Below are 15,219 nucleotides of genomic sequence, written 5' to 3' on the forward strand. Positions count from 1 at the left end.
TTGCCAATTACAACTTGCCTCCTAACGGAATGTCTCGTTTTACAAACTAAAAGTACGCAGGTATTCATTTGTATGGATTTGGCAATGGTAAATCTCAGGGAGCCAAAGAAAAGTATCGTCTGCGTTACCCAAATTGTCGTACACCTAGCTCTACTGTATTTGCCGCAGTTCACCATAGGCTAAGAAAAACTGGTTCGTTTAGTAAAATTTTTGAAAAAAGTATGAATCGTCGATCCCTTATCGTTGAGGAAAGTGTGCTCGACACTTTAGATGAAAATCCAAGTATGTTTACAAAGAAATATCGAAGAAAGGCATTTCCTGAGAAAGTTACTGTGGATAGATGAGTCACTTTTTACTCGAGATGTCATTTTCAATTAGCAAAAATGGCATCATCAAGGGCATCAAGTAGCACGAAACTCTTCGTTCCAGACACGATTCAGCTTAAATGTTTGGCTTTAGATGATCAGCGGTTGCTTAAATGGTCCGCATGTTTTCCAGGTTCATTTGAGAAGCAATGCGTATTTGTAATTCTTTTAGCACCATCTACCAGGATTACTTGATATCATTCCTGCATCCAAACGATGGGAAATACTTCTCTAAGAAGATGAGGTCCTTACACATTATTCAACGGCAACTTTCTAAATGCTTATTATCCACGATGGATTGTTCGTAGGGGGGCCAAATTTTTGGCCGCTTAGATCGCCAGATTTGATTCCAATCGGCTTCTCTGTTTGGGAGTTTCCTCAAGCAAAAAGTTTACCTTACAGAAGTTGTCATTTTATAAGAAATAATAAGTCAGCTAGATGAGGCGATATTATAACTTAAGGGAAAGAGGAAATTAAAATCAGGAGTGGCAATGGCTCCTCTTAAATTTTCTTTTTTGATGAACGTCGACTTCGGGCATGTGTTGCCAACAAAGAATTTTTCCTCAAGTAAAATGCTTACATGGTTTATGGTGGGCTCATTCGAAAGCTGATGTTATGGACAAGTTTTTGATAAATTGGACAAATTGTAGCCTGTATTCGATTTTGAATTTCGCCAACGTTTCAGAGCTTATTACTCGGCTGTAAATCCATGTACTTTCATAAAACTGGTGTCATCTTAAAGGATTTTAACTGTTAGAATATCGGCTTACTTAACTCTTAGTCTTAGAATATGAGCTTATTTTCAGTGAGGATGCGCCCAAAAGTTTTTAAATTTGGATTTTTCCACGATTTATGAATTAATTCGTAATAACTTGCAAATTTTTGGAGAGGGAACAAGGTTGTTATAGTGTTTTATGATCCCCATGGGCTCTTCTATAACCCTCTTTCGTTTGTCAGAATTGATCAAACGCACTCTGAATATGTATGTGTGTCGCAAAAATTCTTTTTCAACTTCTAGTTGCTTTCTGTATAGAAGCGGAAATGCTTTTTTTCCAATCCGTTGATTTAACCATGGCAAGATTTCAAGATATTAGGTCAATGGGAATTTAGGGTAATAATTTCTGAACTGCTTTCCTCGACCATAAATGTATGAGGATTTGCACACTTCGAAACCCTTTTTCACTAGTGTTTACCCCTCAGTAAGTGGCTACACATCAGATAGAATTGACCTCCCAGCAGAGAACGAAAGGGAAGAACTTGCATTTGTGGAGAATTGCTATTACTCTCCGTGCTTTTTTCCCTCTAAATAGACAAAGTAGCTATAAATTTGATGCAACAATCTCTTCTGTAAAAGGACTACTAAGATTCTTTTATGGTTGTTAAGTTGTGCGGCAAGGTGGAAGAAACATACAGGAAATGGCCATGCCTTACCAGTGGGTCCCTATTGAAAGCAATCGACTGAAGACCGGCCGTGCTTAATTATTGAGCTCATACGTATGTGTTTGATATTGCTTTTCTTATTTATTGTTGTTATAATTAAGAGAAAAGAATGATATAAAGATATATGAACATGAAACCGAAACTTTTATTATGCCACGATGTTCGAATCCCTTTAGTATTTCTATTTTGCATAGTTTCTGTGATAAATTTGACGAAATAATCCAAGTAGTCTATAGAAGATATCAGGGTCTCATTGATCTCCAGTCTAAGACATTATCTGCTTTCTCCTAGTAAGATCAGTCATCAGTGATACCAGATAAGATGAATTGGTTAATCAATTGAAGGATTTGATTAAACAAAACTAAAAGACAATATCAGATAATTCGCGTTGTAGAGAAAACAAAAAGAACTTCTCCTCTTACGGCTTCTTTCTGTCACGTTTCCTGATGGGTTTTCCTATGCATCTACAATGACGGTTCATGAAATGGTCACAACAACAGTTTTGGATGCGAATTGAATTTGAAGAATTTACCAGTTTTTGATACAATCATTCGCCATTTGGCTCATTGTGGATTTGAAGGAATATGTACATTTCATCAAATGCCTAACAGCGCATTTTCAGAGAACAAATGTAGATTATTCAAAGAACAGTAGTTGCATAGAAAAGCTATAGAGATTTACACATTAATCCAGCGTTTCTCAACCTTTCAGTATTCGGGGCCCAGTTTTCAATCATAATTTTCATCGCGCCCCCCGCTTACAATAAAATGTATACAACAATAATGTATATTGAGTATTTTGGATTCTGTTTTTAAACTATTTTTAACTTACTGCCAAAACAAGAGTAAAAGCGAGCCAGCGTTGGCGAGAAACCACATCTTGCATTTTGGACAAGCGCACAGTGAACAGATGAAGCGAATGAAAGCGGAGAAAATTTAAATATTATATTTGAACTGAAAGCCAAATAGGGAGATAACGTTAAAAGAATATGAAAGTAGAAAAATTCATCAATGAAAGTTAACCTAGACGGGGTGAGCTAAATTTAGAAACTGGGAATACATTTTTTCGAATAATAAAAGAAATAAAACAGATGCATGACAAAACAAAAGTGAAAAAAATAGCAATGTTTGTGGAAGGGAATACACACGACCGATGCCGTCTCGAGCATGCGCGGAGCAAATGTTTTCTCGTAGGAAAAAGGAAAATATTCGATAGCGCAAGTTCCAATTCCAGCCAGTTTCAATTCCCATTCGAGTATATCCTTTTATCACTATCGAATCTAATGCAGGCTCATGAATAAATTTTTTAACGGAAGTAAGCAAGCATTACACGATCGATAGTCAAGCATCAACAAGTACAGAGACGAGCGTGGTTCCGAAAATAAAATCAAGGAAATATTCTCAAGAATACTTAAATTTTGGGTTTACCAGTACTGAAGTAAATGAAGAAGAAAGGCCCCTGTGTATCATTTGCTCAAAAATGTTGGCCGCAGACAGAAAGAAACCTAATAAACTTAAACGACATTCGAAAACGCTTCTTAGTGAGTACGTCAACAAACCCAGAGAATTCTTCGAATTAAAATTAAAATCATATAAAAAGCAAAAACATTTTTTAAAGAAACTTTGTCTGTAAATAAAAAAAGCTTTAATTGCAACGTACAAAGTTCATATAATTGTAGAAATCCTCTCACCACTGGTGAAGAGCTTATTTTGCCAGCAGCAATTGAGATTGTAGAAATTATGTTTGGAGATAATTTTTCAAAAAAATTGCAGTCCATACCTCTTTCAAATGATACTGTCGCCCGTCGAATTGGCGATATAGCTGAAGATGTACAGCGTCAACTTTTCTCGAAGATTCGTGACAAATTGCTTTCAATACAGCTTGACGAAGCAACAGATAGTAATAAAGATGCTCATTTAATTGCCTATGTTCGAATTTGTGATAATATGTCAGTAGTAGAACTACTTTTCTGCAAACCAATAGAACTCAAAACATCAGCGCTCGCATTATTTGCTATTTTAAACGATTTTATGAACGAGGCAAACATAGAATGGAAAAATTGCATCGGAATATGCGCCGATGGTGCTCGTTCAATGTCCGGAAGATTCCAAGGTATACAAGCACTTGTAAAACAAAAATCGCCTCAGTGCAACATTGCATGATCCACAGAGAAACTTTGGCTTCGAAAGAAAGGAATCCTGGTTTGAATATTGTGTTAACTACGGTTGTAACCGTAGTAAATTATATAAAAATGAGATCCCTGAAATCGAGAATCTTTTCCGCACTTTGTAAAGACATGAGTTCAGTACATTCATCGTTACTATTTTATTGCGAGGCAAGATGGTCATCACGTGGGAAATTTTTTCAACTTGTTTATGAATTAAGAGAAGAAATCGCTATTTTCCTAGAAGAAGAAAACAGACAGGAGGTCGAGAATTTTCGCGATAGTTTATTTGTGATGAAATGGAGGTACTTGGTCGAGATATTCGAGAAATTAAACTTGAATCTTCAACTCCAAGGAGCAAATAGACATATGTTGGATACGAGTGATAAAGTTAATGCTTTTTGTAGAAAATTGGAATTGTGGAGCAGAAATTTAAAGCAAAAAACCTAACAATGTTTGTAAATGTGGATGATTTTACTAAAACTTACAAGGCTGAAGAAGAACATGTAAAAGTTTTTTTTTTTTTTTTTTTTTTTTTGTAACCATTGAAAATCATTTAGCCATGCTGACAAAGAATTTTAAAAAGTATTTTCATGCTGACGACAGACTGATAGCAAGTTACGAGTGGATTAGGGATCCATTTCATAAGACTCCCGAAGGACTCTCAATTGATGAGGAAGAAAAATTCATAGACTTCACGACAAGTGGCGAAACTAAAAGGCAATTTTGTAATAAATCACTATTTGAATTTTGGGCAGGAGTAAAGTTGATTTTTCTGCACTAAAAACAAGGACATTTCTCATTCTATTACCATTCAACACCTTACCTTTGTGAAACTGGATTCTCTGCTGTGGCTTCTTTGAAGACAAAATATAGAAACAGAACTGAGAGTGGCTATTTCTAATATTAAGCCTTCCTTCAAAAAACTTTGCTCTGCAAGACAGGCTCAAGGAAGTCACTAATAATTATTAAATTTGTTTTTAATTTAGTATGTTTTGATTTAGTAAGTTGTTTTACTTTTATAAGTTATTAAATATTTCGAAATGTATTTTGTTTTCTATGTGTATGTGTGCTTTCCTTTCAGTCAGTTAATCAATTTTTTAAAATAATATTTTTTTTGGATATTCTTGCGCCCTCTAGTGTGCTCGTGCCCCCCCCTAGGGGTGCGCGTCCCACAGGTTGAGAATCGCTGACACAGACACTTGCTGAAATGTACACTTTTATATATTTAATTTACAATAATAGTTGATTTATTTTTTTAATTTGAACTTTTGTCAATGTGATGGCAACAGGTTGATAAAAGCTAATTTTTTTCCCATTGACGTGCTCTTGCAGATTAAATTTTATTTTTATTTTATGCGAAATACATTATTGAAAAATATAGTTAAAATATTTCTTTAAAAGCTTGTTAAACATCGAAACTTAATTTGTAGATGAAAGCATTGATATCATTAAAAAGAAAACTTTTTGAGTTTTATCTTAATGCAAAAATCAATTTTGTGCTGTAATTTTTCGGAAGTTATAGCTTTGTAATTTTTATAAAGTGTATCCATTTTTAAATCCTGTTACTCCTTAATGTAATAAATTACTGTTTGTATAAGGATCAATGTTAGTGAAATTAATTAATATTAGATAAGAATGTTATCTGTAATGCGAAAATAAACAATGCTGAATGGGAAAGTTTTTGTATTAGTTGAAATTTAAACACTTTCGTTTTTCAAGTTCCCATTTTTGTTAAGATTACTGAAAATTAAAAGAGATGCATTGCATAAAAAGCGAAATAGTATAAGGTTTTTAGAACAGTAGTAAATGTTACATGTCCAATAGAATTTGAAGTTAAATATGCTCTTATGAGTAAGCGATCAAGAACAAGCTAAGTAAATTTAGCAACCATAAAACTGAATTATAAAATTAACTTGGTTACTACTTTCATAAAAACTTTAAAAAAAATGCTTTTTAATGTGTATTAGCATTTGTGTAACAATATATTTTACAATTATTTTTCTTCAATTCATGGTTATATAGGAGTATCATAATTTCTATTTTGAAAAAAGTTCCTACCAAGTTATTTAATAGAATCTCTCAAAACTTTTTTTAAATTTTAGTTACATACAAATGAACAAAAATTGAGGATAAGCTTACAGAAATGCGGAACAGTTTTGACTATGCTGAATGTCAGAGACAGAAATGTTTGCAGTTAGTTTATTTTTTTTTTTTTTTTTTGTTAAATGTAAGTGACCATATAATGCATATTGTGAAACATTGAAAAAGAATTATTTAGAAATTATATTCATTTTTTTTAAATTTCTAACGCCTTTTTATTATTTTAAATAAGCTAGAAAATGAAGTAATATATTTCAGATTTGAAGGAATTTCTGTAGTTATCAACATTTTCTTATTGAAAATATGTTTTTTTTTTCTCCTGAGAACTAACCAGCAGCTGTTTTTAAAATTATTAATATGATTCCATCATTAAAATGATTTCATCATTTATTTTAGCCAGCCAAACAGCTTATTATTTTGCAAAAAAAAAAAAAAAAAAAAAAAAAAAAAACTTATTTGAACAGCTTTAACGTAAAAAATACATTAGCTCATTTCAAGTATCAGCATGTGGAATATATATACATAAAAGCATATATACATATAGAAAGAACTAAACATTATTGATATCCATTTAAATTTGAATTTAAAGCCCTTTCTATGTATTTTTTTTTTTCATTTTGTTAAATAAAGTTAAACCGTACGAGATATAAAGATTAAATCCTCATAAAACTAAAAATTATAATTCTTTTTATTAGATTAAATTTGTATTATACACATCAGAATTATAATTTTTATAAATGTCTTCCGGGTGGGAAAATTATAAACGTATTCCTTTTCATAAATACATTTTTAAAGCAAATTTCTCACACTTTATATTTATTATTTTCAACACTCGTCTGAAACGTGGTAAGGGTCATCAGCATGTTTCACATGGAAGTTTCGTTTCGTTATCAGAGACAAGGACTATCATTCTCACTCATAGTGAGTTGATTACTATTTGGCGTACATTGTAAAATCGCCACATCTTACATGCAAAGATAAAGTTTATAATGTGGTAGCGTTTCTTAACACTTGAGCGGAAAGGGGGAAATTTATTGAGCGCAAATACCACACAATCCCCGAAACTTACGTATATGTTGTTCCAAAATGACGTCCCAATAGATTTGGCCTGTCATAGTACCAATTTGAACATACAGGTCAGTTCTGGAACCCGGAATAATTCCTCCCCAAACGAGCAATCTTGCACCACCATAACGGTGTCGTTCAAAGATGTTCTGTTGGTGGTAACGGGTACCTGGTTCTCTCCATATGAATGTTCGGCGAGAATCAGACTGCAAGCTAAACCTGGGCTCGTCAGAAAACATCACACAAGTCCACTGTTGCTGTGTCCACAATGCATGCTGTCTACTCCAGGCTAACCACAGGCAACAGTGAGTTGCAATAAGTGGAACACATCTGACAGACCTACGAGCATATAGACCAATCTGCCCTAAGCGTCTGTACACGGTCTGCCTTGAAACTGTCGTACCTGTGGCTGAAAAGAGCTGACAAGACAGATCTGATGCTGTGCTCCGTCTGTTTCTTTTGGCAGTAACTGTAAAATACTGGTCCTCATTCGACGTTATAACTCGGGGGTGACGTGGGCTGTAACGTCTACTCACAATACTATCATCTTGGAATCGTTGCCAAAGCCTGGAGATGACACTCTGGGCGATTCCAAGTTCCCCGAATACTTCCAGCTGGGTACGCCCACATTCCAGAGCCATAATGCTACCACGTAAAAAATCCTCCGAATGCTTCCTTTGTGTCATAACTATTGCGGTTATTGCTATCGATATCATTTGGTGGATTTTGCAATTTGCATATGATTTTTGAAGATGTGTGTAGTCATTTTACGGGTGATATATGCATTTTAGAGTTCGATTTCCGCGTGACTTTGAATTATCCTTAACATATGGACATGAGTATATTTTTAAATATTGGGAAATGTTAGATCTATAGATATTCCAGGAAATCGCAACATTTTATTATTTTCGTTGCTACTTCCATATTATGAGAAGATTTATGAAGAAGCTTACATATATCTTACAACAAAAGATCAATAATACTCGTTAATTAATATATATAAGAATAAGATTCAGTCATGTTAGCATATTGTGTGTGGCATTAAAAATAAATGGATAAGTATCACGACAGGTGCAATTAAAAAGGTGCAATTATTCTTTTATTTTGTATTATGAATTTTTTGTGATAATTATTTAATGTGAATTGTAGTGATTTTTACAAAGTGTGAATTTTTATATACCGGGTGTCCCATAAATTTGTAAATACTTTAAAAATTCATAAAAATTGAAGGACTGGGTGTATTTGAATGCGGTTTGCGAAACTATTATTCTCATGAAGGGGGGGGGGGTTGATACAGAAAAAAAAGTAATTCAAAAATTTGTCAATAGAGGGCGCTGCACACAAGCAAATCAGTGGAAATATGCAAATTAAAGTCTTATGAAAGGCAAAGTGAGCGATTGACACACCATTTCTAAAGGTTTGCATAAGGTTTGTATTAAGATGTTGACACTGGTGCAACTATTGGTAAAGTTGTTTTATGTCAGCAACGAATCGGCGGCTGAAGCCTTACGAAAGTTTAGAACCCAGAAAAGATTGAAGAAAGGTTCAGGTCCGATCACTCCTGCTGGACTTGTTTCCCTAGTACGCCGTTTCGAAGAAACTAGAAGTTTGTGTCATCGGCCACGCAGTGGTGCACCTCATTTAATAACAGTCCGTACCCCCGATGTCTCTTCGCAAATGGACACGCAAAGGGAACAGTCTACAAGTGCAGTCAGTAGCGCACGAGAAGTGGCAAGAATAACTGGTATACCAAAGACTTCGGTGTACCGTATCCTTCATGGTGTATTGCAATTGTACCCATACAAATTGCAATCGCTACATCAGCTCTTACCAAATGATACAGCTAAGAGATTGGAATTCTCAAATTGGGCTTTGGCGAAAATTGAAGATGATCCGCGATGGCTGCTGAAAATATTGTGGACAGATGAGGCTCATTTTGCTTTGCATGGAGCAGTTAATACCCATAACTGTAGAATATGGGCACATGAGAATCCACATGCTTACATTGAAAAGCCCCTGCATTCACCACGGGTTACTGTTCGGTGTGGTTTCACTGCATCCATTATTGTAGGCCCTTTTTTCTTTGAAAAGCCCTGTAAAAAAACAGGATGGAAGACATGTTCAATTAATGGAACAAGTTACTTGGAAATGTTACAGAAGGAAGTGATACCGTCCTTATTGGAACACGATGTCCTTGACACAGTGACATTCATGCAAGAAGGGGCACCTCCTCACATCGACACCGAAGTGAATGCATTTTTGAGAAGAACTTTTACTGAAGAACGGATCATCAGCTGTCACTTTACACATGAATGGCCCCCACGCTCACCAGATTTAACACCCCTTGATTTTTGGCTATGGCATTACCTTAAGTCTCGGGTGTACCGCCATACGCCAACTTCGTTAGTGCAGCTAAAGAAAGCCATTCGCCCCGAAATCTCATGCATTCATCCGGATATGCTGTATGATGCAGTTACCAGTGTGGTCTCCCGCTTCCAAACTATTATTTGTGGTGATGGCGGACACATAGAACAAGTACTGTAATACTGGTGTGATACACATGTAAACAATTGCTTGCATGCAAATAAAAGTATTTTTACCGTAGAATTGTATGTTTTGCTTGTGTTTTGCGCCCTCTATCAACAAATTTTTGAACTTTTTTTTTTTTGTATGAAAAAAAATCCTTTTTCATGAGAACAACAGTTTCGCAAACCGCATTAAATATACTCATTCCTTCAATTTTATGAATTTTTAAAGTATTTACAAATTTATGGGACAACCGGTATTATTACGTATTGTGAATGTGAGCCATTTTTTTTTTTTTTTCCTTACGAATTTTTGAGATTTTCAAATATCGTGAATTATTGGGCTGCACCGAATCATGATTAATACTTCAAATTGTGATATTTATAAATAATATGGGGAATGGTAGTATTTATGTCCTCGTTAAGCATAGAATAAATTTCAAATTCAATTCAGAATATAAGATAAAATGCTTTTTGTTTACTACCTTATTTATGCACTGTTTTCCCTATATCATTCCCATTAGGAGGACGTGAATTTATATGTATACAAAACATGTTTTATATATTTATTTCAAGAAAAAGAAGTCAATTCATGTGAAACTTCGGTCGTATACAAATTTGTAATTTTGTAAATGTAGAAATAATTTTTTTTTTGTTAGAATTAAGGAAGAAAAAAGAATATTAAATCTCTACACTATATTTAACAAAATTCTGTATGTCTAAAATAGCAACAAATATCTAAAACATCAATAAAACATGTGTACATTTCAAAATTAATAAAATATATTCAGTTTCAATTATTTTTTATGATGACATAAGTTCTAAGCAAGTTGAAATTTATGTCGAATGAAATATTCATTGATAAATGATCATTTGTAATTTCCTAAGAAAATCATTCATTTGTTTTAGCTGGCATTAGATATTCTTGAGAATAATAATTTCGCTGTATGTTTTAGTTAGACATTTTCAATGTGGTTTCGAAATTGTGAAAACAAATGATAGGTTAAAATCTAAATAAATAAATAAGTAAGTAATATCTAAAGTAAAATCATCATAAATCAATGGGTCAGCATATAATTTAGCCTAATTGTAAAATATGTGCATTTTTATCAGTATTTAATTTGATAAAATGGTGAAATTAAGTCAGTAACTGTAATCGTTTAAACGTGATCATTACTTTTTGATAAAAAAAATATAGATAAAAACTAGACTGAATTTATATTAAAAATTCAATGGGAAGTTCTATGATCTGAACTATAGTATATAAGTATGAAATTTAATGAAAATGTGAATTATTGTTTCCTCTAACGGAACACTGAAAGAAATATTATTTATTTAATTATATTAGAAGATAACTTCGTTGTTGCTGAACCACGATGTTTGAATAAGCTTCGTTTTTTAATAATGAGTGCACCTGTTTGCAAATTTATGCTTTAGATTTATTTAAAAAAAGTATCGCATTATATAAATAAATTATGTATAATGTTTCAAGTATGTTAATTGAACTTTATTTTTAATACCGTTTATGTTAGCTCTATCAATAGAAAAAGTGCTTGTGTCCTGCATGAAGCATTAGCAAAATAGATTTTCATCAATTTCAACAAACGAAAAAACTCTTTATCTTTTATTATTTCAAAACTAATTCAAGGTGAATATCAGCAATTCTGGATATAGCAGAAGACTTATTTCTATCATAAGTAAAATTAATTGCCTACATCGATAAATACTTCTAAACATGGAACAATTCTTTACACCAAATTTCGAGAGTTTTCAAGTCGAGTGGCAAGCATTTGTAAAATTCGCGCACCCTAATTTCACTGAAATCTAAACAGTACTCTTTCCATTTGCTTATACAATTTGGTTCTCCTTCTATATCTAAGGAAATTATCTACGAAATTGAAAAAAACTACTCTTTTAAGATTTTCAAGCTTTTTTTTTTTCAAATTCAGTTCTAAAATTTAAATTTTTTTTAATTCTACTTTTTATATTTTTTCTGCTCTCTAAAACATTCGTTTTCACTTAAAATGTAGCGTTATTTTATTGCCTTCTAAAACATTTATTTATGCTAAAATGATACGTAGACATAAAATGATTAATAAATGATCATTGGCAAATATTATGGTTCATTTTAAAGCAAAACAGTTTTCCTTCATTGAATCCATAATTACAAACCATAATAATATTATTAATAATAAAAGATTTTAGCTCATTGTTTTTATTCCAAGCGGTTATTCATAAAAGGAATAAAGTGAATTGATGCGAAATTTTTTATAACACACATGTTTTACATTTTTAATTCATCCAATGAAAAAAAGTAGATCTCATTGTAACTGAAACTTTTGTTAAGGACTTTTTTGTTAAACTAGCTAATGTCGCAATAAAGCGTTTTTTTTTAAAGAAAGAATATTAGAATTTACTTCATTATCTTTATTTGCATTGCATCTTTTTTTTAAATGTGTATACATTAGAAACATATTTAAATTAAAATTTAAATGATAATACTTAGCTGATCGGAGTTTGGAAAGAAAAAATATTCTTACATATAATATTTTAAAAGAATCGTTCATCCTGCCTTTGAATGTTTTTGAGGATAATGACTGCATTAAAATCGATTACAAATTATTGACGCAAATAAAAAAAATCAATAGTTTTGTTTTTTATTTCATTATTGCATTAAATAAGTAGAGCAGTCTCAAAATTCAAAAATAAATTCTTAGTAAAAAAACCTGTTATAGACACTTAACATGACATAGTTCATAAAATTTTAAACGGGTATTTATACTTCTATTGACGCATTTAAGAGTGAAGACATCATCACTTTTCAATAACAAATAAAATCAAAAAGTAATATCGAATTTTTGAAAAAACAAATGCGTTGGGTATGGATCAATAGTACCTAAGTAATAATTATCTATGGCTTTAGAAAAGTTGCTTTTTCAGCTCTCCAACCATTTTGCTTAATCGCACTCAAAAATTCTGTTTCATTATAGCAAAAGATGATTCTACTGAATTTAAAATTTCATACATGCAATTATTTGTACCCATGATATTTATATATTTGTTTTGATTCATTCCTGCTCTGGGCAAACACTAATATATTGCATGTCGATGAGTCAGTACAAAAAATATTACAAATAATGATATATTTAAAAGAATAACAAGTGAATTATATAAGGTAAATTTTAATCCTTCATAAATCCAAAAAAATTAACCCTTTTAATCCTTTATGAAGTATTTTGAAATTTATATATATTTTTAAGCTAACCATATAAGGAGAATTTTTGTACATACAATTCTTAGCAGAAATGAAGAGAAAATCTCGCTGTTTATATTTCTGTACTTACATAACGATATTATCACTCGGCGATCGAAGTTGAAATCCAGCGGAACAGTATTCCTAGAAACATCTGACTTTTGTAAACATTCACAATAAACGAAAGCAATCAAATCTGTCTCGAATCAGCGGTCATTTGTATCTATCCTAGGGACAGTTGAGCACCCGTAGATGGAAAAAATACCGTTCGCATTCTATCGAAAAACCCATGAGCTTTTTTGCAACAGCTTTCTGGTTTCGATTTTTTACACACAGAATGAAACCACGCAGAGGATCAATTAATTATAAAGTGTTTGTAATAAATTTAATTTTTATTAAATGAATTCATGAACTGCACCAAATGAACAAGATGTGAACCAGGAAATACAAAAGAAAATATTGCACAAGAAATGCATAAATACAATACTAAATTTTTATTCTTTTATATGAATATTTTACATCTAATGGAATGAACAAGGCAAATCTTTCCGTTCAATTACTTGTTTCTCTAAAATACATAAGATTCAATGGAAGCCTTTTTTTATTTCCATCCTGTATAATTGTAAATTAAAAAGAGAACGAATTATTTTTAGCTTTCTATAAAGTGTATACTTAAGCAAACTATAATGTACAAATAATTAACATCATCTCCGAAAAGAATGATCTTGCAGTTGATGAAAAGATGATTTAAAGATTGAACTAAGAAGTGAATATATTAAAACTAATAGAAAAGTAAATTTTTAAAATGCTTTTCATTCATTACTGAAAAAAAAATCCCTAAGAAACATATAAAATAATGAAAATTAACTGTATTTTGTTAAGAAGAAAAAAGATGACGTTCCGGTTATATTTAATAATTGTTTTTTAGGAAATTTTGAAAATTGGAGGCAATATATCTTAGGAATAAAATTAGTGTAGTTAAAAAGATAATAATATGTATACCAATTACTATGTAAAACTTTAAAAATAAAAGAAATGGATAATGAAAAAAAGTAATGAAGATAAATGAAATGAAATAATGAAGATAAATGAAATGAAATAAATAAAAAGAAATAATGGAAGTGAAGACAATTAAGTAGATTCGAATCTCCATCCACAGGAAGCCAAAGTTTTACATTCGATTGTTTACTTTCATTTTATCTTGAGAAAAACACATTAAATTAAAATAACAAAAATATGCACATAAAAATATAATTAATATCACTGCAACGCGCGTGTGTAAAAGTATACTTTACTAAACCAGTGAAAAATATTTTTTAGAAATACTTTTAAAAATATTTATAAAAATATTAAGGTTAAAAAGGAAAAAAATCAAAAGGAATTAAAAACGATATCGCGGAAAAGATAATTTTTGAATTTTAAAATGATGCAAAACATGCTTTTTGCAGTGATATGATTAGAAGTTATTGAAGAAAATGTTACAATTTCGTTTTTTTTTAAATTAAAACTGTAAATTAAATTTTGAAGCACCATTTCTTAATACCTGCTATCCAAGAAGTAATTAAATGCCAGCCAATTTGGAAGCTCTAACAAATCCACCTCTGAACAGCTCTGGAACAATCTGCCTCAATGCCAATCTGCCAAGATCTATATACTAATAGTATACCAGCCAATAAACATTACTATATTAAAATTACGAATAATTTTTTTCACATTTTCTAACAAAAGAAAATAGGCTTTGATTGAATCATGAAAATGGTCTGTCTTTCATTACAATAGAGATATTGTCGAAAAGCAATATTTAAAAATTTGTTGAAATAAAAAAGGAATTTCATATTTCTAAGAATTTATCTGTGAAAAGATATATGTAAATATATTTTTATTTTCAAGATGAAGTAAATTCTATTTTAGTGGGTCTATTTTCGGAAGTTATTGCAGAAAAACGTCAAACATTTTCACGATTTTTAAGTAATAAAAGTTTAATAATTGCGATACCAAATTTTACACATTCCCTCCCTCCAAAGCGTACTTATGCTTCTCTGTAGACACACATACGCTTTCTCTTTTATTAGAAAAGAAATTGTATATAGTAAAAAATGTATGCATATATTATAGAATATAGAGTCATTGAAACAAATTGTTAATTCGAACCCCAATAACATAAAAATATTTATTAATTCAAATTTTACATCAAAATAATTTTATTACTTTCAACGATTGAAGACTTTTTTTCAAATAAAATAAATTATTATATAATAATGAAATAAAGTTATTGAAAGATAAATTTCAATAAATTATATTTTA

Source organism: Argiope bruennichi, chromosome X1, assembly GCF_947563725.1.
Source record: "Argiope bruennichi chromosome X1, qqArgBrue1.1, whole genome shotgun sequence".
Classification (NCBI taxonomy): domain Eukaryota; kingdom Metazoa; phylum Arthropoda; class Arachnida; order Araneae; family Araneidae; genus Argiope; species Argiope bruennichi.